General features: G+C 50.5%; 1 long non-coding RNA gene across 2 annotated transcripts; it reads left to right on the top strand.

Moving 5' to 3' along the window:
* Nucleotides 1-3,360: 3,360 nt before the first annotated feature.
* On the top strand, nt 3,361-4,728 carry LOC109568423 (uncharacterized). Of its 2 annotated transcripts, XR_011570450.1 has the most exons (4): nt 3,361-3,425; nt 3,599-3,676; nt 3,915-3,976; nt 4,277-4,728. It is a non-coding gene; the product is annotated as an uncharacterized lncRNA (long non-coding RNA). The 2 variants fall into 2 exon arrangements; XR_002182245.2 differs by lacking the exons at nt 3,361-3,425; nt 3,599-3,676 and having other exon boundaries at nt 3,717-3,976.
* The last annotated feature ends 17,599 nt before the right edge of the window (nt 4,729-22,327 follow it).

Genomic DNA, 22,327 nt, shown 5'->3' with positions numbered 1-22,327 from the left:
TACTTGGAAAACTAGAAGATATTGATGAAAGAAACTGAAGAAGACACAAACAGATGGAAAGATACTGTACTCATGGATTGAAGAATTAATATCGCTAAAATGATCATACTCCCCAAGGCTATCTACTGATTCAGTGCAATCCCTATCAAAACACCAATGGCATTTTCACAGAATTAGAATAAATAATTATAAAATCATTATGAAAACACAGAAGACCTTGGATAGTCAAAACAATCTTGAGAGAGAGAAAAAAAATAGCATTTCCTGATTTCATCCTATACTACAAAACTGCAGCAATCAAAACAGTATAGTACTGTCACAAAAATAGACGAATAGATCAACGTAGCAGAATAGAAAGCATAGAAATGAATCCACACTTCTATGGGTCAAAATCTACAATAAAGAAGGCAAAAATATTCATGGAGGAAAAGACAGTCTCTTCTATAAATGGTGTTGGAAAAACTGCACAGCTACAGAGAATTATTTGTAGTAATATCAACTTTCTCAATATCATTTATCAAAATAATCAAGATGGACTATTTCTCAAAGACTATTTCTCAATGGACTATTTCAAACGAAGACTCTTGAGACTCCCTTGGACTGCAAGGAGATCCAACCGGTTAATCCTCAAGGAAATCAGTCCTGAATATTCATTGGAAGGACTGAGGCTGAAGCTGAAACTCCAAAACTTTGGCCACCTGATGCAGAGAACTGACTCACTGGAAAACATCCTGATGCTGGGAAAGATTGAAGGCGGGAGGAGAAGGGGACGACAGTGGATGAGATGGTTGGATGGCATCACCGACTCAATGGACATGAGTCTGAGTAAGCTTCAGGAGCTGGTAATGGACAGGAAGCCTGGCGTGCTGCAGTCCGTGGGGTCACAAAGAGTCGGACAGGACTGAGCGACTGAACTAACTAATACAAAAATTAGCTCAAAATGGATTAAATACTTAGATATAAGACTTGGAACCATAAAACTCCTAGAAGAAAACATAGATTACTCTTTGATCTTGGTCTTAACAATATTAATTTGGATCTGTCTCCTCAAACAAGGGAAACAGAAGCAAAAATAAAGGAGAACAAATCAAACTTAAAGGCTTTCACATGGCAGAGGAAACCATCAACAAAATGAAAAGGGCACTTACTGAATAATAGCGGATATTTGTAAAGATATATCTAACAAGGGGTTAATATCCAAAATATGCAAAGAACTCATACAAATAAACATCAAAAAATAAACAACAAGATTAAAAATGGACATAGGGCCTTAATATACATTTTTTCAAAGGATACATACAGATGGCCAACAGTCACATGAAAAGATGCTTATCACCATTCATCAGGGAAATGCAAATCAAAACCACAGTGAGATAACACCTCACACCTGTCACAAAGGCTATCCTCGAAAAGACAACAAATAACAAGTGTTGGTGAGGGTGTGGAGAAAGGGGAATCCTCATGCACTATTCATGAGAATGTTAATTGGTGTAACCAGTATGGAAAACAGCATGAAGATTCATCAAAATACTAAAAATAGGACTGCCATATGATCCAGGAATTACACTCCGGGATATCTACCCAAAGAAAAGGAAAACACTGATTAGATGTTCGTTGCAGCATTAATCACAATAAGCAAGTTATAGAAGCAACCTTAATCATTCATCAATATATGAGTGGAGAAGGAAGATGTTAGTCATAAAAAAGAATGCAATCTTGCCATTTGTAGCAATATGAATGGACCTAGAGGGTATTCTGCTAAGTGAAATGTCACTCAAAGACAAATAGTGTATGATTCACTTGTATGTGGAATCTGAAAAACAAAACAAACGAACAAGCATGCACAGGTGACTGTCAGGGAGTAGGAGGAAAGAAATAGATGAGGGAGATTAAGATGGGCAAACTGCCAGTCATACAATGAATAAGTCACGTGCATGGAATGTACACCGTGGAGAATGGAGTCAGTAACTATGCAGCTTCTCTGTGTGGTGACAGATGGTGACTGGAGGTGCTATGCCGATCATTTTGAAACGTACGGCGATATCAAATCACCGTGTCATACAATGGGGACTGACATAGTACTGTACGTAAATTACACTTCACAAACAAATAAACTCATGGAAAAAGAGAACAGGTTTGTGGCTACTAGAGACATGTGGGGAGGGGAGATTGGATGAAGGTTATCAAATGGTACAAACTTCCAGTTGAAAGATAAAGAAGTACTAGGAGTGTAATGTATGACACAATTAACATAATTACCACCATCTCATGTTATCTATGAAAGTTAAGAAAGCAAAGTCGTTCATCACAAGAAAAAAAATTTCTCTCTCTTAATTTGTTACCTGTGTGACTGAATGTCACTAAATGTCTTGTGCATCATTGCATGATGCACGTAAGTTAAATCATACTGCACACCGCAAACTTATCCAGTGTATCCAGTATTGTCATAACAGAGCTGAAAGGGAAGGCATCTTCCATTTTGAGTTCTTGCTCCAGCACTCAACTAGCATCTTCCTGTCCTAATCTGAACTCACACTCAAAACCAGCTGAAACTGGATGACCAGGTCAGCCCCTGGGCTTGGAACAAAGTAACCCCTGAGCCCTGGAAAGACTCTGCTCTCAGGTCCTGTCTCTCTCTACCTGTATCATGGGGGACCTTTCTGGCTGTGCTCCTCTGTGGTCCACACGCACACCATAACCCCCTCTCTGAGACCGCAGTATGAAACACTTCTTCCTCCCAAGTCTTTCTTCGCCCAGCCAACATCTCTCTTAGACAGCACCAGGATGGACAGGCAGGCTCGGCCCCACAGAGATCTCTGGAAGTGGAGCCTGAGAGGGCACAGCTAACTCAGGAGATGGGTGGACACACACTGCCTCCCACGTGTGCCTGAAGGGCAGGATCCTCCTGGTCCATGTCCCTCATCAGGTGAGCACAACAGTGGGCTTTCTGATGGCAGAGCTGCCACGAAGGGGCTCACTGGGAAGACAGCGAGTGCTCAGGGAACTTGAGGACAAGGGTACCCAGGGGGGCTCCCCGCAGCCATGTGGGGAATGCACAGAGGACAGCGGGCAGCCTGGGGACTGGGGGCTTGGGCCCCAGAGGAGGAAGGGGCCGGGAGATGGACAGTCCTGAGAGGTCTCAGTTTTGCAGTTCTGAGGACTGGGGAGCTGCCCAGGTTCCCTCCTCCTAGGATCTCCCCAAACGAGGGCTGGTAAGGTAGCGAGAGGCTGGACGTCTGCCCACAGGACACCCCTCCTGCTGGTCTGGGCCTAGGTGTGGTCTGACAGGTGGATGAGGGCAGAGACAGGGGAGCCCCACCCCGCATTCCTATGGGTGGGGCTCACGGGTTCTGGGGGTTATATCAGTGGGCCACCAGGGAAGGGGCACCAGATGCTGGCTCGCCAGAAGGAGTCTGAAGCCACTGGTGAGTAGACGTGGGAGGGAGGTGGGCTGGGGGCCAGCCAGGGAGGGCTAGTCTTGGGGAGGGGAGGCAAGAGCCTGAAACAGAGGCGCCCCGATGGGCCCATGGGCCTGTGTCATCTCTACGAATCATGAAAGGCCCCGTTTTTGTCCTTCTGATCCTCGTGCTGTGCGCAGAGCTCAGTGAGTGCCAGGGCAGCTGAAAGACCTGGCCCACACAGCATGGGTGGCAATGCCCTGCAAGAGGCTGTGGTGGTGAGCATGGGACGGGTCTGCCCTTTGGGAGCCAAGAGGGTGGGAAGGGGCCCCAGTTCCTACAGAGGGCGTGGAGGCAGTCACCCAGAGGGACGCTCCCACACAGCTCTGTCCTGCTATGTGGGAGTCTGCAGCTGGCTTTGGGCCTGTGTCCCTGCCTGACCCCAGCTCAGAGCCTGTGTTGCTACTCCTGTGGCAACCTCGGCAAATTTAGCAATCTCAACCATTGCCCAACAAGCAAATGCAGCTCAAATTCCACTGTCTGCTACACGGGCAACCTGACCAAGACCATAGAAAACGGTGAGTCCCTGGCATCCGGAGTGGGAGGATTGACGGAGGGGGTTTCTCAGAGAAGCAAGGGGCCAATGGCAGTGTCCCCTGGGCCAGAGCCCTGCCCTGCACCAGCCTTCCTCCACGTCCCTATCAGTACAGAGACGGGCTAGCTCCAGCAGCCACCTGTGTCGGGGGGAGGTGGTGCTTGGGATGGGAATTTCAGCAGGGAAACAGGGGGCCCAGCGCATCAGGGGAGAGAGAGAGGACGGTCAACCCCAGGAGGGTCAGAGGGGACGCCACCGCAGACGCCTCATTTTATGCCCACAGACACGATTGAATTGGATATCAGGGGCTGTGTCTCTTCCTGCCAGACACCTACAGAGTTCATTAAGAGATTGATAGCCACATCTAAACCTCAATCTGAAGAGTGAAAAGTGACCTGCTGTGAAAAGGACCTGTGTAACGGGTGGTCCGAGTGAAGTCCAGCCCCTGTGCCTTGACCAGAGGGCCCCTTCCCAGTCTGGGCCCCACCCTCCTCTGGCCCTGTGAGGAGCCCCGGGGCTCAGACTCAGAAGGGAAGGGGCGTCATTCACCAGCACGGCGCCAACCCAGCATGCCCTCACGCACCCACACACACACACACGCACTCAAAGGCTGTCCTGGGATGTGTGCCCACCACAGGGCCCAGTCCTGGGACCATCCGCTGCCCACTCCACTGGCCAGCACAGCCCCAGGCGGCCTGTGGTCCACCTCAGCAAAAATAAACACCTTCCACATCATCCTGTCGTCTGCATCTATGCCTGTGGCCCTAGGAGCTCAACTTGCCCAGGATTGAAACAGATCCTCCCTTCAAGCAGGCGACAGGGACCCCCACCACTTCTGACTGGACTGAACAGATACAAACGACATTCAGTCCAGCAGGGGTCAGCTCTCACAGCAGTCAGGGGTACCCACTCCTCCACCTGAAGCATTTCCTCTTCCGCAGCAGAGTGGGAGCGGACCAAACTTCTCTGCCTTCTTCACCCCCTCAGCTGAGAAGAAGGGAGACTCAACCACAACCTGTGAACACAAGCGGCCCTCGCAGACCTGTGGGGCAGAGGAGGGAGCCTTCCCACACTGGGAGGGGCCGGGAGCAGGGAAGAGCAGGGTCTCGGAGGCCTGGAAGTCCAGAAGTGTCTCCCTCAGCACCTGGCCTTCCAGCGTCTCCCCAGCCCCAACTGGACCCCAAGCTTGAGGGGCCGGGACACCACACAGGGCAGCAGGATGGGGAGGGGGATGTCCAGGGGTGGGATGGTGGAGTAGGAGCTGCTTCTCTCAATGTGGGGTCCCCATACGTGCTGGCCTCAGCAAGCCTGCCCCAGCGCCCAGCCTGGTGGGCCAGTCTCCCTCCCCTGACCTCACCCTGCTGTCCCCTGTGGCCTCCCCGGACACCCCAGTGCTGGGGTTCCCAGGGCCCTCCAGTGTAAGGGTGTTGGAAGAGGGGCTTCAGAGAGCGGTGTGATAATGTGGACAGTCCCACCTGTGGAGGAAGTGCCTGGGCTGTGGAGATCTTGCTGGGCTCCTGCGAGCCCTGAGCAGAGGCAGCTGAGTCTGGAGGACATCCCAAGCAGGAAACGCCTTCTCCACAGGGAGCTTCCGGTCAGCCCCTGACACTTTTAAGAAAGATGTTTCCAAAAATCTCCCACGGGCCAAGTAGTGGGTCCCCAGAACCCCAGCAGCAGCCCTTGCTGAGAGACACACCTGTGAGACAGCTGGGCCTCAGAGGACCTCGCCCCATCCCCTCCAGAGCTGCACCTCATGAGAACGCGGGGCCGCTGAGAGCACCAGCCCCCGAGTCAGTCACACCTAAGGCACCAGAGACTTCTGCAGGCCTCAGGGTGAGGCCCAGGGTCCTTCCGGTCACAGGCACCCTGTTGACCGGGCACTTTGCTTTATGGGAACACTGCTGCTGCTGCTGCTAAGTCGCTTCAGTCGCGTCCGACTCTGTGCGACCCCATAGACGGCAGCCCACCAGGCTCCCCCGTCCCTGGGATTCTCCAGGCAAGAACACTGGAGTGGGTTGCCATTTCCTTCTCCAATGCATGAAAGTGAGAAGTGAAAGTGAAGTCGCACAGTTGTGTCCGACTCTTAGCGACCCCATGGACTGCAGCCCACCAGGCTCCTCCATCCATGGCATTCTCCAGGCAAGAGTACTGGAGTGGGATGCCATTGCCTTCTCCGTATGGGAATACAGTGCCCCATATTTGTGACTCTTCGAAAATTGATGCTGCAGGGGAAATCTTGGTCAGCATTTTTGCCATACGTAATGAAAACATTGGTAAACAGCTTTGATACCATTTGTGGGAATTAAAACCTGAATGGCCATTTGCCCTCGATTTAGGACAGAAAGCAGACTGACACATGCTTCCAAACCCAAAGGTGACTTCTTAAAACAGTTTTCAAAAGGGGAGAGCAGTTTTTTCAAATTATCAAGAGATTTTTTTCAGTGATTCAAAAGAGTGTAGTGATAGGTAAAGTCAGATAATCAAATCGTTAGCTCGGAAATCCCACCAGGGGATCATAAATAGAGAAGGAAACTTAGGGGCTTTGAGACACAACAATAAGTTAATGATCACTCGAGACAGAAGTGGGAGGGACTTCCCTGGTGGTCCACTGGCTGCGACTCCGTGTTCCCAATGCAGGGGGTCTGGGTGTGATCCTTGTTCAGGGAACTCGATCCCACATGCTGCAATCTTGAGTTCACAAAGTGCACCTAAAGACCCCATGTGCTGCAATGAAGATTAAAGATCCCGTGTGCTGTACTAAGACCTGATGCAGCCAGATATACGAGTGATTTAAAAAAAGAAAAAAGCAATGGGGAAATCCTGGAATAATGCGGGCCTGCTTGGCTCATAAAGCAGAGCAAGGCCCTTACCATCAAATCAAAGAGGCTTGCCGACAACAAATCCACCTGCTTGCTCAGCAACGGAAGCCTGCAATGGAGGCACAAGCCACGCCTCAAGGACATTCACAGCAGTGGGAAAGTAAGGCCTGCATCCTGCCCAGTGATGGCAACGGGCTAATGGCCCCTAGCACCCGATTTCTGTGCCCACGAAAACAGTAGTTTAGGGAAAGGTGGCAGTTCAAAATGAAAGACCCTCATTGTACTGAGACCGGAAATAATTTTTCCATAGTGACTCAACAGTTCCAGGTGCACAATTTGAGTCAAAAACTCCCCTGCCTGACATGTGGGAGGAGTGGATGATGGAAGACTTGAGGAAGTAGGAAGAGGTGGTCTTCCCCCCTCCCCTCTTTCCTTCAGTTCAGTTCAGTTCAGTCGCTCAGTCATGTCTGACTCTTTGCAACCCCATGAATCGCAGCACGCCAGGCCTCCCTGTCCATCGCCAACTCCCGGAGTTCACTCAGACTCACGTCCATTGAGTCAGTGATGCCATCCAGCCATCTCATCCTCTGTCGTCCCCTTCTCCTCCTGCCCCCAATCCCTCCCAGCATCAGAGTCTTTTCCAGTGAGTCAACTCTTTGCATGAGGTGGCCAAAGTACTGGAGTTTCAGCTTTAGCATCATTCCTTCCAAAGAAATCCCAGGGCTGATCTCCTTCAGAATGGACTGGTTGGATCTCCTTGCAGTCCAAGGGACTCTCAAGAGTCTTCTCCAACACCACAGTTCAAAGGCATCAATTCTTCGGCGCTCAGCTTTCTTCACAGTCCAACTCTCACATCCATACATGACCACTGGAAAAACCATAGCCTTACACAACCCATAAATGTTCAGGGCAGTGCAATGCTCGCTGCCTGCTTGAAAGTGTGACAAGCATCCTATTCTGATAGCTCACTTCTAGGTCACTTTGCCTCTCGCTGAATTCTTTGTGCACTGAGACTTAAAGAACTGGAGCTCTCAGAGCCTCCTGAGACACTGTCTAGCAGTTTCTGTAGGTCTGTAATTTCAAGACTAAGAATGTCCATCATAGACCCTGTACCACAGTGAGTGGTTTTCTCTGTTATATTTCTGTGTTGTCAGTTATCTTTCTTAGAGGACCTGGGTTCTGTCTGATCAACCGCCAGATACAAAATTGTTCTTCTACACGGAATGAGACACACCAGTAGAAACCAGCCGTGTGCTTCCCAGGTCAGAGCACTACCCCCCATGCATGAAGGTTGGGCAAGTTACATACAGAGGTGTCCTTTGTAGATCACCATGACAACAGATGTGGCGTCTAGTTTTTCCAGATTAGGCTCCTATGGTGTGTGTTTCTAGGACCATCAATAGGAGGTAGGCCACTAGTCTGAGAGGTCTCAGGCACACAGAGGACAGGCAGTGATGGGTGCCCCCCAGGACCACCCCCCCAGCATATCTACCTGTTGTTTTTCAGGGTGTGACAAGCTCAGGCACCGAATTTCACCTCCCTGCTCCTGGTGCACCCAGATCTGGTCCGAAGGGGTAGAATTGGGCATGATTGAGTAAATCATAAACAGAAGGAGGTCCTAAGACCCCTCCTCAGGAAGCCTCTGGGAGTCACCTCCTCTCTGGACACTGAATACTTAACAGGAGGGTGGGGGAGTCCAGGCACCAGCTGTTGGCCACCCAGGGAGGTAGAGGCACCTGTCACCTGAGGACCCAGGTCTCCAGTGCCAAGCTCTGCCCACCAGAGCAGGAGGGATTGAGCCTTCCTCTGAGCCCAGCCTTGGAAACGGGCTTTTAAGCACTTCTTCCCCTATACACACACACAGACACACACGCACACACCTGTAAGCAGCTTTTGACAGGAAGGTGTTCTCTGCAGGAAATCCCTTTGGTCTTGTCATTAACCTTAAACCCCCTCTACTCATCTCTGGTATGAGACTATCTTTCAGATTTATTGATCACACAGCACCTTGTCTAACCTACTGATTCTTTCTGTAATCAAAAGTATTGTTGTAGCCACGCGTTCTGGGAAACAAACTCACTCAGAAGGACAATGCAGATAGTGGAGGGCAGTTTATTACACCGGTGGGCCCAAGGCAGAGTCTCCTCTTAGCCAAGGACCCTGACCAGTTTTTCTGAAAACCTTATATACCCTAAGTGTATGTGCCCAAACCCACCTCCCCGAATTTCCTGAAACTAGTCTGAACAAAGGAAAAGAGAGATACAATCAAAATTAATCTGTGATTCATATGCCTTAAGCCTAGGTAGTTAACAGTGGACAATTATCAATATCCCAATAAGCATAATAGAATTTATGATTCTATTCAGTTACACAGATAATTAGAGTATTCTTTTAGGCAACAGAGAATCTAGGTACGCGCCCTGGGGCTCTTCCATCCAGGGGGCCTGGTTTTCCAGTTGGTATGTTGTTTCCATAGAAACTGGGCATAGGGCTCAAAGTCCACAGTCCAGCCCACGATGGAGTCCTGCTTTCAAGATGGAGCCTGTTCTGTCTGTTTCCTCCTTCAGTATCAGTAAAATGAAGAAAGTAACTGACGACCAGATCTCTTCCCTGGCTTCCCATCAGTAATCTCTGGGACAAACTGAACAAGATGACATCTAAAGAGAGACGACAAGAAGTCGACAGGTCTACAGCAGTGGGGGATAGCCACAACCTGACCCCCATCTCGAGGATTCACTGAGATTACCTCCCTTCTTTGCCGGGAGCCAGCATATTGCATATTGAGTGCATATTGCATATTGCATATTGAGTGCAGCACTTTCCACAGCATCATCTTTCAGGATCTGGAATAGCTCAACTGGAATTCTATCACTGCCGGGAGCCAGCGTGAGGAACTCCGCCCATGACAAAGGTCACGAGGAAGGAGGCTTGGCATACGCAAAGGCGGGATCGAGCTTCAGGAGTCCCCCTGGAAATTCTCGAGCATCTACCCCCAAAACCAGAGTCTGCCTACTTTCTGCTTTGTGCTTTCACCTACACCTCTGACTTTACGGGGGGCTGTCCCCCACTACCTCTCTCTGAAAAAAGAGTTAGCTTACAGCTCCAGTTAATAATTCCTGGGTGTGACAGTGTTTAACCTACAAACTCCTTTGGAAATCCTCTAGCCTGCCTGAATAGGTTTTTCTGGCCACATGTGATTGTTCAGAGCCTCCCAACTGTGAGAGGCAGGAGATGTTCTAAACTGTCTAAACACAGATTCTTTTGAGTAGTTAAAAGATTGATTAGAAATTGTATTGGTGAAGGGATTTTCACTTGTTGGGCCAATGTTTGCTGCTAAGTTTCCATATCCCTTACCTGCTGTGTCCCTGGCAGTGTATTGATTAATATAATTGGTGTAAGTAGTAGCTTCAATGTTTGTAACCTGGGACCCTTGAGTTAATTCTTTTTCTTGTTATAGCCCACCACACCTTTGCTCTGTAGGAATGCAACTTTATCTAATGCTTTTGGAGGGTGGCTCCTGACCAATCACCTTTAGAGAAAAATAAGTTTTCTGAAGAAAGGGTCTTAAAATGTTAACAGGCCTCCAGGCCAGAAGATGATGCAAATCACCTAAGCTTTTGCATATGATAAGTTTGCAGGAAGAAAGCCTGGCTTGCTGCATGACTACCCCTTCCCCCATTATCCTCTATGCATAACTTAAGGTATAAAAACTACTTTGGAAAATAAAGTGCGGGCCTTGTTCACCGAAACTTGGTCTCACCATGTCGTTCTTTCTCTTACCTTCTGGCTGAATTATTCAGCCTCTTTTCTCCACTGAATTTCCTCACTGAGCTATCCTCATTCTATTACTCTTCATATCTTTGATAAATATTTAAATAAATAGGTCGCCTATGCCGTCTCTCCTTCGAATACCCTGGATCAGCTGGGGCTGGACCCCAGCACTTCTTCCCTTTAAAAACCTCGTGGTGGAGCAGTATCTTTGGAGGTGGTTTGTGGGGAATGTGGAGTCCACCATCATCCAACTTGCCAGCATTCTGAGCACGAGCAACTTTCCTTTCCATTAACAACTGCTTGTTGGGCATTGATTCTGGAGCAGCAAGCAGCCGGACCTGAGTTTGGTAACACACATGCGCACACACAGCACACACACATCTCTCCAGATGCCCATATACAAACACATGCACACATACACACACTCAGAGATTCACACATTTACCCACACACAGACACACCACACAAGGTGCACCTACGAGCAATCACTGACCCCTGCTGGCATTGGTCTCCTGGGATGTTTATAAGCCTTGCTTTCTGAGTATAGGGCTACCCCTCCCTCCTAGCCACCTCCTGACAGCACACTGCCCGGACAGCAGATGGCAGCTGGGGCTGTTTCAGCTATGTAAAATGTTTTTAACTTTTCATCTTTAAATCAGTTCGTATTGACAACGACATTTCAAAAATAATAGTTTCTAGAATCATTTCCCTCATCTTCCACAAATGTTAACTTCTTCTGTTAACATAACCACAGCACCATGACCAAAACAGGAACTCCACACCGGTGCCAGACCCTCAGGCCCGGCTGGAATCCCCCGCTGTCCCTCAGTCCTTCCCTTGGGTCTTGCACGGCACCCCCATCCTGTCCCCTGGTCTTCTCACCTGAGACACCCTCCCCCTAGCCCACTGCCATCCCAGAGGTTCCCGCTACTCCCAGCCTCCCAATGCCCATAGCTTACACTCCAGAGCTTTCTCTCCACCTTGTGCTGAGACCCTCAGATAATCACAACCTTCCCTGTTTGCCCTCCAGGTACCACCCACACTGAGGTCCCAGGTCCCAACCCTTCACCCCCCACTGGACAGCACACCCTGGGAATATCCAATTCTGCTGGGCCCTGGGACTCAGGCCTGCATGGTGGCCACCTTGGGGCAGCTGGCTGACTCGAGTCTGTCTATCCTGATGGACCCGCTGCCCAGACAGGAACAAGAGCCCACAGCCCTCTGCGCCCATTCTGTCTGGGGCTGACTTCATCACATCTCTCCATGGCCTGGATTCTGGTCACCCATGGAGAGAGCCTCCCAGCATACAGGGCACTACAGGGAGCTGCGTGCATGTGCTGTGTGTGCCTGTGTGTGCTGTGTGTGTCTCTGTGCCTGTGTGTGCTGTGTGCCTGTGCGTGCCTGTGTGTGCTGTGTGCCTGTGTGTGCTGTGTGTGTCTCTGTGCCTATGTGTGCTGTGTGCCTGTGTGTGCCTGTGTGTGCTGTGTGCCTGTGTGTGCTGTGTGTGTGCTGTATGTGCCTGTGTGTGCTGTGTGCCTGTATGTGCCTGTGTGTGCTGTGTGCCTGTGTGTGCCTGTGTGTGCTGTGTGCCTGTGTGTGCTGTGTGCCTGTGTGTGCTGTGTGTGCCTGTGTGTGCTGTGTGCCTGTGTGTGCTGTGTGTGCCTGTGTGCCTGTGTGTGCTGCGTGCCTGTGTGTGCTGTGTGTGCCTGTGTGCCTGTGTGTGCTGCGTGCCTGTGTGTGCTGTGTGTGCCTGTGTGCCTGTGTGTGCTGTGTGCCTGTGGGTGCTGTGTGTGTCTCTGTGCCTGGGTGTGCTGTGTGCCTGTGTGTGCTGTGTGCCTGTGTGTGCCTGTGTGTGCTGTGTGTGCCTGTGTGTGCTGTGTGTGCTGTGTGCCTATGTGTGCCTGTGTGTGCTGTGTGTGCTGTGTGCCTGTGTGTGCTGTGTGCCTGTGTGTGCCTGTGTGTGCCTGTGTGTGCTGTGTGCCTGTGTGTGCTGTGTGTGCCTGTGTGTGCCTGTGTGTGCTGTGTGCCTGTGTGTGCTGTGTGTGCCTGTGTGTGCCTGTGTGTGCTGTGTGCCTGTGTGTGCCTGTGTGTGCTGTGTGTGCTGTGTGCCTGTGTGTGCTGTGTGCCTGTGTGTGCTGTGTGTGCTGTGTGCCTGTGTGTGCCTGTGTGTGCTGTGTGCCTGTGTGTGCCTGTGTGTGCTGTGTGTGCCTGTGTGTGCTGTGTGTGCTGTGTGCCTGTGTGTGCCTGTGTGTGCCTGTGTGTGCCTGTGTGTGCTGTGTGCCTGTGTGTGCTGTGTGTGCCTGTGTGTGCTGTGTGTGCTGTGTGCCTGTGTGTGCCTGTGTGTGCTGTGTGTGCTGTGTGCCTGTGTGTGCTGTGTGCCTGTGTGTGCTGTGTGTGCTGTGTGCCTGTGTGTGCCTGTGTGTGCTGTGTGCCTGTGTGTGCCTGTGTGTGCTGTGTGTGCCTGTGTGTGCTGTGTGTGCTGTGTGCCTGTGTGTGCCTGTGTGTGCTGTGTGTGCTGTGTGCCTGTGTGTGCTGTGTGCCTGTGTGTGCCTGTGTGTGCCTGTGTGTGCTGTGTGCCTGTGTGTGCTGTGTGTGCCTGTGTGTGCCTGTGTGTGCTGTGTGCCTGTGTGTGCTGTGTGTGCCTGTGTGTGCTGTGTGTGCTGTGTGCCTGTGTGTGCCTGTGTGTGCTGTGTGTGCTGTGTGCCTGTGTGTGCTGTGTGCCTGTGTGTGCTGTGTGTGCTGTGTGCCTGTGTGTGCCTGTGTGTGCTGTGTGCCTGTGTGTGCCTGTGTGTGCTGTGTGTGCTGTGTGCCTGTATGTGCCTGTGTGTGCTGTGTGCCTGTGTGCCTGTGTGTGCTGTGTGCCTGTGTGCCTGTGTGTGCTGTGTGCCTGTGTGTGCCTGTGTGTGCTGTGTGCCTGTGTGTGCCTGTGTGTGCTGTGTGCCTGTGTGCCTGTGTGTGCTGTGTGCCTGTGTGTGCTGTGTGTGCTGTGTGCCTGTGTGTGCCTGTGTGTGCTGTGTGCCTGTGTGTGCCTGTGTGTGCTGTGTGCCTGTGTGTGCTGTGTGTGCTGTGTGCCTGTGTGCCTTTGTGTGCTGTGTGCCTGTGTGTGCTGTGTGTGCTGTGTGCCTGTGTGTGCTGTGTGTGCCTGTGTCCTGTGTGTGCCTGTGTGCTGTGTGTGCTGTGTGGACACATGTACTCTGTGTGTGGTGTTGGTGTCCTGTGCACAGGGTTGCTGGCCTCATGTGTGCGTGCTGTGTGCTCAGTGGAGCCATAGCACCGGCATGCACGAGGGCATGGCCAGAGCAGCCCTCCAGCTTCCTTTTCCCCCGTATGTTGCCCCACCCTGGGCCTGGCCCAGCCTGGGCAACAGTGGAGAGGGAGGGCCACCAAGACGTGTGGGCGGCTCCTTTGGCCCCAAGGAAGCGAGCTATGGGCTGGGGACCCCGTGGGGGAGGAGCCACCCCTGCCCACCCGAAACAGGAAGATCTGGGCAGATTCCCCACCCACCTTCCTAGCCCCTCCTTCAGGCGGGGGCGGGGGCGTCCTCCGAGGGAGGAGGAGGCAACACCGGTGCTGTGCAGGGAGAGCCAATTCCTAGGGCTGCCCTCAGGGTCACAGGGCCTGGTCTCTGCTGGCCCCTCCACAGCCTGCCCTCCCTTGGAGGGTGGTGGCAGACATGAAAACCCACTGGGAGCCGGCAACACTCAACCCAGGATCCCTCGATCTCTGGTGAAGGGAGGGGAACCAGGGACTCCGCTGTGACTGCAGTGAGGCTGAGCGGCCAGCCTCCCCCAGAAAGGGGCTGCCAAGCTCAGCCAGGACAGGGCTGTAGGGGAGGGAACTGGGCAGTGTAGAGGTGGGACACATTTGAAGGCCGGGACCCCCAGGAACTGAAGTTGGTGCCCTAACCATGCTGGTGATAACAGCTGAGTTGGGAAGTAGAATTAAAAGCACAGTCTCCTGCAAACTCAGAACACCTCTGTGTGTGGATCGTATTGTTGAATCAGCATTCACCAGAGTGCAGTGTACACCACAGACTGTCTGCTAAGCTGAGAGACAGCAAAACTAGATAGGTCCTCTGCTCACACGGCTTCTTCAGATCCACGGTACCTGGCCTTGCACTTGACCTGAAGCGCTGACACTAGGTGACCCCAAATTCACCTTGTAAAGGATTCAATGCCATCCCAAGTTAGCTCAGTTCTCAAGAGAGAACTCACCATGACCAGTTTTCTAAAGTGATTGTTCCAAGAAATGAGAGACAAGAAAGTTCTTTCCTTTCTTGCTCCAGGAAGAACAGGTTTTTGCCTTGTTTTAATGTGTGCCCCTTACGTGCAGGGAGCAAGGACTCTCTGCCTTCCTCTGTGCTTGCCCTACTGCTCAGGGCCGCTCAAAGAAGGCAGGGTCACTCTCCCATCTAATCAAATCAAGCGCATTTCCACTTGACATGCCATTCCTTTTTGCAACTCAGTGCTTTCATTACCTAAATAACTCTACTTCCTATAGAGTTCTATTAATAATAAACCATCTGAAAAATAAATGCCATGAACTGGGTGAGGCTTTGGCCCTAAAGCGGAAACGGATAGAATCAAAAATATCAAATACCTGCCACACAGCAAGAATTTATATGTGTTGGTCATAATGAAACCAACTGATGTCATTCTGCTGCTGCTGCTGCTGCTGCTGCTAAGTCGCTTCAGTCGTGTCCGACTCTGTGCGACCCCAGAGACTGCAGCCCACGAGGCTCCCCCGTCCCTGGGATTCTCCAGGCAAGAACACAGGAGTGGGTTGCCATTTCCTTCTCCAATGCATGAAAGTGAAAAGTGAAAAGTGAAGGTGAAGTTGCACAGTCGTGTCCGACTCAGGGCTCCAAAGCACTCCAGCACCATAGTCCTTGATGTCTCAGCACAGAAAAGAACTCAGCAAGAGGCCAAGTAATAGATATAAAGTGATTTATTAGAACAGGACACTTGTGAGGTTTATAAGGGGGTGGATGAGAGAAGCAGCACCCTGAGAACTTACTGAGCTACAGTTCTATAATCAAAAGAAAAATATGGATGGGGTGGGGATGGCAGTGGGGGAGGGGAGATGGGAAGACCCCCTTTCTCTTGAGCAGACATGCGTCCATCATCAGCTCCTCCTCCTGGTTAGGCAGGACAGTTTTCTCGTCCCTACATGGTCAAGCTAGGTCCACAAATTAGTTTTTTCTGTGTGCAGAGAGCATGGCCTAGGGGTCATTAATGTGCTGACGTCACAGGGCAGGACGTGAGACTCATGCCACCATTATTTCCTTGTTTGGGGGGCATGTCTTGTGCTTCTTTCTGTTGCATGGTTTTGTCGTTAAGCAAGCCTGCTTTCTTGAGTAATCATTACTTACAGGGGCCTCCTATCGAGAAAATAATCCCCTAGTAGGATTAACTATGTAATCATCTACTTATGGCACCCCACTCCAGTACTCTTGCCTGGAAAATCCCATGGACGGAGGAGCCTGTTAGGCTGCAGTCCATGGGGTTGCTAAGAGTCGGACACGACTGAGCGACTTCACTTTCACTTTTCACTTTCATGCATTGGAGAAGGAAATGGAAACCCACTCCACTGTTCTTGCCTGGAGAATCCCAGGGACGGGGGAGCCTGGTGGGCTGCCGTCTATGGGGTCGCACAGAGTCGGACACGACTGAAGCGACTTAGCATAGCATAGCATCTACTTATCCCTTTACTGTAGCCCTAAGAAACTGCCCCCTGGACTTGAAATCCTAACATTCCCACCAAATAAAATAACTCTCTACTTTCATGTTGTGACTATTTTTTAGTCAACAGTTTTGCTGACAACAAAGGGACCCAGAGGAGACTCCTCTCCTCCGCCTGAACTCCAAGAGGAGCTGGAGCCTTGGGGTCAGCAGAGGCCCCCTGTACCCATCGGCCTCCTCAAGGTCCAGACAGATGGACAGAGTCTCTCCTGGTTCTCAGACCTCCCGTACTGATTGATGATCCTGAGTTTTGTTTGGTGGGCTACAGCAATTACCTGCCCTGCTCTGTTGAGTTTACCAAGGAATATAAAGGGCTCTGTTGAAAGAAACCGAGTTTGCTCCATTGTAGGAGGCTGAAAAGTCTATGCTGAGTAGTTGGGCCTGATCCGATGCTTTTCCTCAATTCATCTGCCTTAACAGAATTTGTTGGGATAAAAGTAAAGATATTCCATGAGAGCTTTGCTCTGAAGAAAAGGGACAACACTCTTCCCCTGCCGGTTGAGGTTTTCCCAGGTGACTGAGAAATTTATGGGGGTGAAGACTGAGTCCTCAAAACATGCAGTGGTCACACAGGCAAAGCCACTCATTAATTCGCCCTGGGGCTGCAAATAAGAACAGGCCATTCATTCAGCAATTTGAGCAACCATGGTGGTCTTAGACTGCCAGAGATAAACTCTGAGACACGTAAGATGAGCTACAAGGCCTCTGGGGTGACCCCTGGAAGAATCAAGCTCACAAGCAGCACACAGGCCCATAATCTCACAAGTAATTTTATCCCTGACAAATTCAACATGAAATGTGAAACAGAGTCTCTCAAAAACAAAACACGAGGCAGCAGAAAATCAACCTCTGACTAATCAACATCTCAGCCAGAGTAATGTACAATATATATGGAGCTCATACTTGCAAGTACCTAGTTGGTGGTGGTGGTGGTGTTCAGTTGCTAAGTCACATCTGACTCTTTGCAACCCCATGAACTACAGCACGTCAAGCTTCCCTGTCCTTCACTAACTCCCAGACTTTCAAACTCATGTCTATTGAGTCAGTGATACCACCCAACCATCTCATCCTCTGTTGTTCCCTTCTCCTGCCCTCAATCTTTCCCAGCACCAGGGTCTTTTCCAATGAGTCGGCTCTTGGCATAGGTGGCCAAAGTATTGGAGCTTAAGCTTCAGCATCAGACCTTCCAGTGAAATTTCAGGGTTGATTTCCTTTAGGATTGACTGGTTTGATCTCCTTGCAGTCCAAGGGACTCTCAAGAGTCTTCTCCAGTATCAAAGTTCAAAAGCATCAATTCTTCAGCTAAGCCTTCTTTATGGTCCAACTCTCACATCCATAGATGACTACTGGAAAAACTAGCTTGACCGTATGGCCCTTTGTTGGCAAAGTGATGTCTCTGCTTTTTAATACGCTGTCTAGGTATTTAATATGCTGTGCTGTCAAAGCTTTCCTTCCAAGGAGCAAGCATTTTTAAATGTCATGGCGTCACCATCTGCAGTGATTTTGGAGCCCAAGAAAATAAAGTCTGTCATTACTTCTACTTTTTCCATGAAGTGATGGAACTAGATACCAAGATTTCAGTTTTTTAATTTTGAGTTTTAAGCCAGCTTTCTCACTCTCCTCTTTCCCCTTCATCAACAGGCTCTTTAGTTCTTCTTACTTTCTGCCATTAGGTTGATATCATCTGCATATCTGGCTCAGTCTCTTGTGGGGGTCAGTGCTTCATTTCCTGGGTCCTGGTGCACACAAGGTTTTGTTTGTGCCCTCCAAGAGTTTCTGGTGGGCAAAAAAGGTCTTAATGACCCAGATAACCATGATGATGTGGTCACTCGTTAGAGCCAGACATACTGGAGTGGGAAGTCAAGTGGGCCTTAGGAACCATTACTACAAACAAAGCTAGTGGAAGTAATGGAATTCCAACTGAGCTATTTAAAATCCTAAAAGATGATGCTGTGGAAGTGCTGCACTTAATATGCCAGCGAATTTGGAAAACTCAACAGAGGCCACAGGACTGGAAAAGGTCAGTTTTCATTCCAATCCCAAAGAAGGGTAATGCCAAAGAATGTTCAAACTACGAAACAATTGCACTCATTTCACACGCTAGCAAGATAATGCTCAAAATCCTTCAAGCTAGGCTTCAGCAGTACCTGAACTGAGAAATTCCAGATATACAAGCTGGATTTAGAAAAGGCAGAAGAACCAGATATCAAATTGGCAACATCCACTGGATCATAGAAAAAGCAAGAAAATTACAGAAAAATATTTACTTCTGCTTCACTGACTGTGCTAAAGCCTGTGATTGTGTGGATGACAACAAACTGTGGGAAATTCTTCAAGAGATGGGAATACCAGACCACCTTACCTACCTCCTGAGAAACGTGTATGCAGGTCAAGAAGCAACAATCAGAACCAAACATGGAACAATGGACTGGTTCAAAATTGGGAAAAGAGTACATCATGGCACATAAGCAGAGTACATATTGTCACCCTGCTTATTTAATTCCTATGCAGATTATATCATGCAAAATGCTGGGCTGGATGAATCACAAGCTGGAATCAAAACTTCCAGGAGAAATATCAACAACCTTAGATAGGCAGATAACACCACCCAAAGGGTAGAAAGTGAAGAAGAACTAAAGAACCTCTTGAGGAGGGTGAAAAAGGAGAATGAAAAAGCTGGCTTAAAACTGAACATTAGAAAACTAGGATCATGGCATCCAGTCCCATCATTTCATGGTAAACTTTGTTGCTCAGTCACTCAGTCGTGTTTGACTCTTTGCAACCCCATGGACTGCAGCATGTCAGGCTTCATTCACCTTCACCATCTCACAGAACCTGCTCAAACTCATGTCCACTGAGTCTGTGATGCCATCCAACCATCTCATCCTCTGTCATCCGTTTCTCCTCCTGCCTTCAATCTTTCCCAGGATTAGGGTCTTTTCTAATGAGTCGGCTCTTCGAACCAGGTGGCCCAAGTACTGGAGCTTCAGCTTCAGCGTCAGTCCTTCCAATGAAAATTCAGGACTGATTTCTTTTAGAATTGACTAGTTTGATCTCTTTGCAGTCCAAAGGACTCTCAAGAGTCTTCTCCAACACCACAGTTCAAAAGCATCAATTCTTCAGTGCTCAGACTTCTTTATGGTCCAATTCTCACATCCATACATGACTACTAGAAAAACCAGAGCTTTGACTAGACGTACCTTTGTCAGCAAACAATGTCTCTGCTTATTAATACGCTGTCTAGGTTTGTCATAGCTTTTTTTCTAAGGAGCAAGTTCTTTTAATTTCATGGCTGCAGTCACCATCTGGCAAATAGAAGGGGGGGAAAATGGAAAACACTGGCAGATTTTATTTTCTTGGACTCCAAAATCACTGTGGACAGTGACTGCAGCCATGAAATTAAAAGACGCTTGTTCCTTGCAGGGAAAACTATGACAAACAGACACCATATTAAAAAGCAGAGACATCCACTTTGCCGACAAAGGTCTGTATAGTCAAAGCTATGGTTTTCCCAGTAGTCATGCACAGATGTGAGAGCTGGACCATAAAGAAGGCTGAGCACCTAGAACTGATGGTTTCAAGCTGAGACGCTGAAGAAGACTCTTGAGAGTCCCTTGGGCTGAAAGGAGATCAAACCAGTCAATTCTACAGGAAATCAACCCTGAATATTCATTGGAAGGACTGATACTGAAGCTGAAGCTCTAGTACTTTGGCCACCTGATGCGAAGAGCCAACTCATTGGAAAAGACCCTGATGCTGGGAAAGATTGAAGGCAGGAGGAGAAGGGGATGACAAAGGATGAGATGGTTGGATGGCATTACCGACTCAATGGACGTGAGTCTGAGCAAACTCCGGGAGACAGTGAAGGACAGGAAAGTCTGGCATACTGCAGTCCATGGGGTCACAGAGTCAGACACACCTAGCAACTGAACAATAACAACTACATACATAGAAAAGAGCTAAATTCCTTAACTTGGAATATCTGCTTTTCTTTAATTAAAAATAATCTTTTGAAGTTCAGACTACCTGCCCTTTGTTGCAAATTTCTATATAACATGGCACACACCCCTCGCCACCTTGGTGGAGTTCTCTCAGGGTTACTTGAGATGCAGACACCCAGGCTTCCTGCCAAATAAAACAGAATTCTCAACTTTCAGGTTGTGAATATCCTGTAAGTCCACAGGAGGGAGGGGAGAGGGGAAGCAGAGAGAAAGGCGGATGTATTCTCAGAATGTCTAGACGCAGAAGCAGGAAACACACACCCGGCCACTCCAGCAGGTGTCAGGTGGGCAAGCAGCAAGTCCCCAGAGCAAGAGGTTGAAAGAGGGAGCCTGAGTCACCCCCACCCACCCTCCCAGGGGTGGATGAGCCTTTAGGAAAGCCCCCTGGCATAAGTTTGGTTGATGAGCCTGGCTATACCAAGCCTATGGATACCGGGCCTGGATATAGACCCAGAACTGCCATGGGTTCAAGGGCATGGCCTTCTGAGTGCAGCAGGCTAATTAGGCCACCCCACCCCCACCCTATCAGACAAGTCCGACTGGAGTGTAGGCTGAAACCAAGCATCAAGCTCAAGGGAACCAGCTGGCCTCTTGGCCTCAGTTTTCAGGTTATGTTGAGTGTGGCCAGAGCTGGTGCAGTCCCTGCTCCCCAGACCTGAGGCCCAGAAGGAAACTAACCAAGAGCCACGGCCTACAGCATGTCCCTGGGCCCCAGCACTGTGTAGTTCCCAAGGATGGCATCACACCTGAACTGTGACATCTCAGGACACACAGCGCCTCACCTTCAGCGTCTAAGGAAAAAGCCCCAGAAGCCTCTCCAAGTTGATCCGTCCCACTCTCCTGTCACCTGGACATCACAGAAGACCACAGAAGAAGCAGATCCCTGGCAGAACTCTGCACACACAGCCCACTCACCAGACAATCACATACATTCACATCCACGCATAATCACATGGTGCCCAGGGTACCCCGGCCCTGCCCAGAGGACTGGGCCGCTCTTACAGGGTCCCTCTTCCCACCCTGCCCCATCCTGACCACCCTGCCATCCTGCCTCAGCCCCTCCCTCTTGCCATCTCTCTCCGCGGATGTATGGTTAAGAAGACACTTCTCCTGTGCCCTACCCCCACCCCCCAACCCCGTCACCACAAACGTCACCCAGAAAGGGTGCAAGGAAAAAAAAAAAAAACAAAACAGCTCCAACAGGAAATGTGCTGCGAAAGTAAGAAGTATGACTCCTGGGGAGGCTCCACCTGGCAGCCCCAGTGCAGGCAGGCAGGCGGTTCGGGTCTCCATCCCCACCAGGGACAAGCAGGAGAAGGGCGGGGGCAACGGCAGAAGCTGGCCTGGCTCACAGGCCCGGGAGGCGTCAGGCCAGGCCAGAGCCGCACACCGGGGATGCTCCATGAACGGTTGTTGAAGGAAAGGCAGTTAATGGCACCGGAGACAGAACACCAGAAAGCCAGTGACGCCAAACCCAGGAGAGCCCGCTTCACTAAGGATGGCCGGGGGCCTCTGGGCTCCGCTGGGAGGGTCAGGTTTGGCTGGCTTTGGGACCCAACCCACCCCAGCCGGCTGCAGCGGAGCACCCAGGAGGCTCATGAGTCCTCCCGGGCGGAGGGTTTAGACGCCGGTGCGGCCGGGATCTCCAGCCGGTCCGCACTGTGGTGCACAACCACCGCCCCGAAACCCCCTCCTCCACCCCTGGATCCTCATCCTGTCACCTCCCCCCACCATGGGACGGCTGACGGCCGGCGCGGGGAAGGCCTCCTATCAGCCTCCTGGCCGCCCGCACCCGACTCTGAAAAAGGGGTTCTGGGCACCGCCGCCTCGGCCTCCTTGGCCGCCTCCCCTCCCCCGTGTTCCACCGGAAAAGTGTCGGGCCACCTGTGGGCCTCCCCCACCCCTGCCCGGGCTGCCGGGAGTGCGCGCAACGCCCCCGCCCCCTCCCCGGGGGACCAGACTGAACCGCGGCGGCTGGCGCTGCGCTGGGGAGCGGGGCCGG

Source organism: Bos indicus, chromosome 14 (genome assembly GCF_029378745.1).
Source record: "Bos indicus isolate NIAB-ARS_2022 breed Sahiwal x Tharparkar chromosome 14, NIAB-ARS_B.indTharparkar_mat_pri_1.0, whole genome shotgun sequence".
Taxonomy (NCBI): Eukaryota; Metazoa; Chordata; class Mammalia; order Artiodactyla; family Bovidae; genus Bos; species Bos indicus.
Note: the sequence above shows the minus strand (reverse complement) of the source record. Positions and strands in the feature narration are given on the sequence as shown.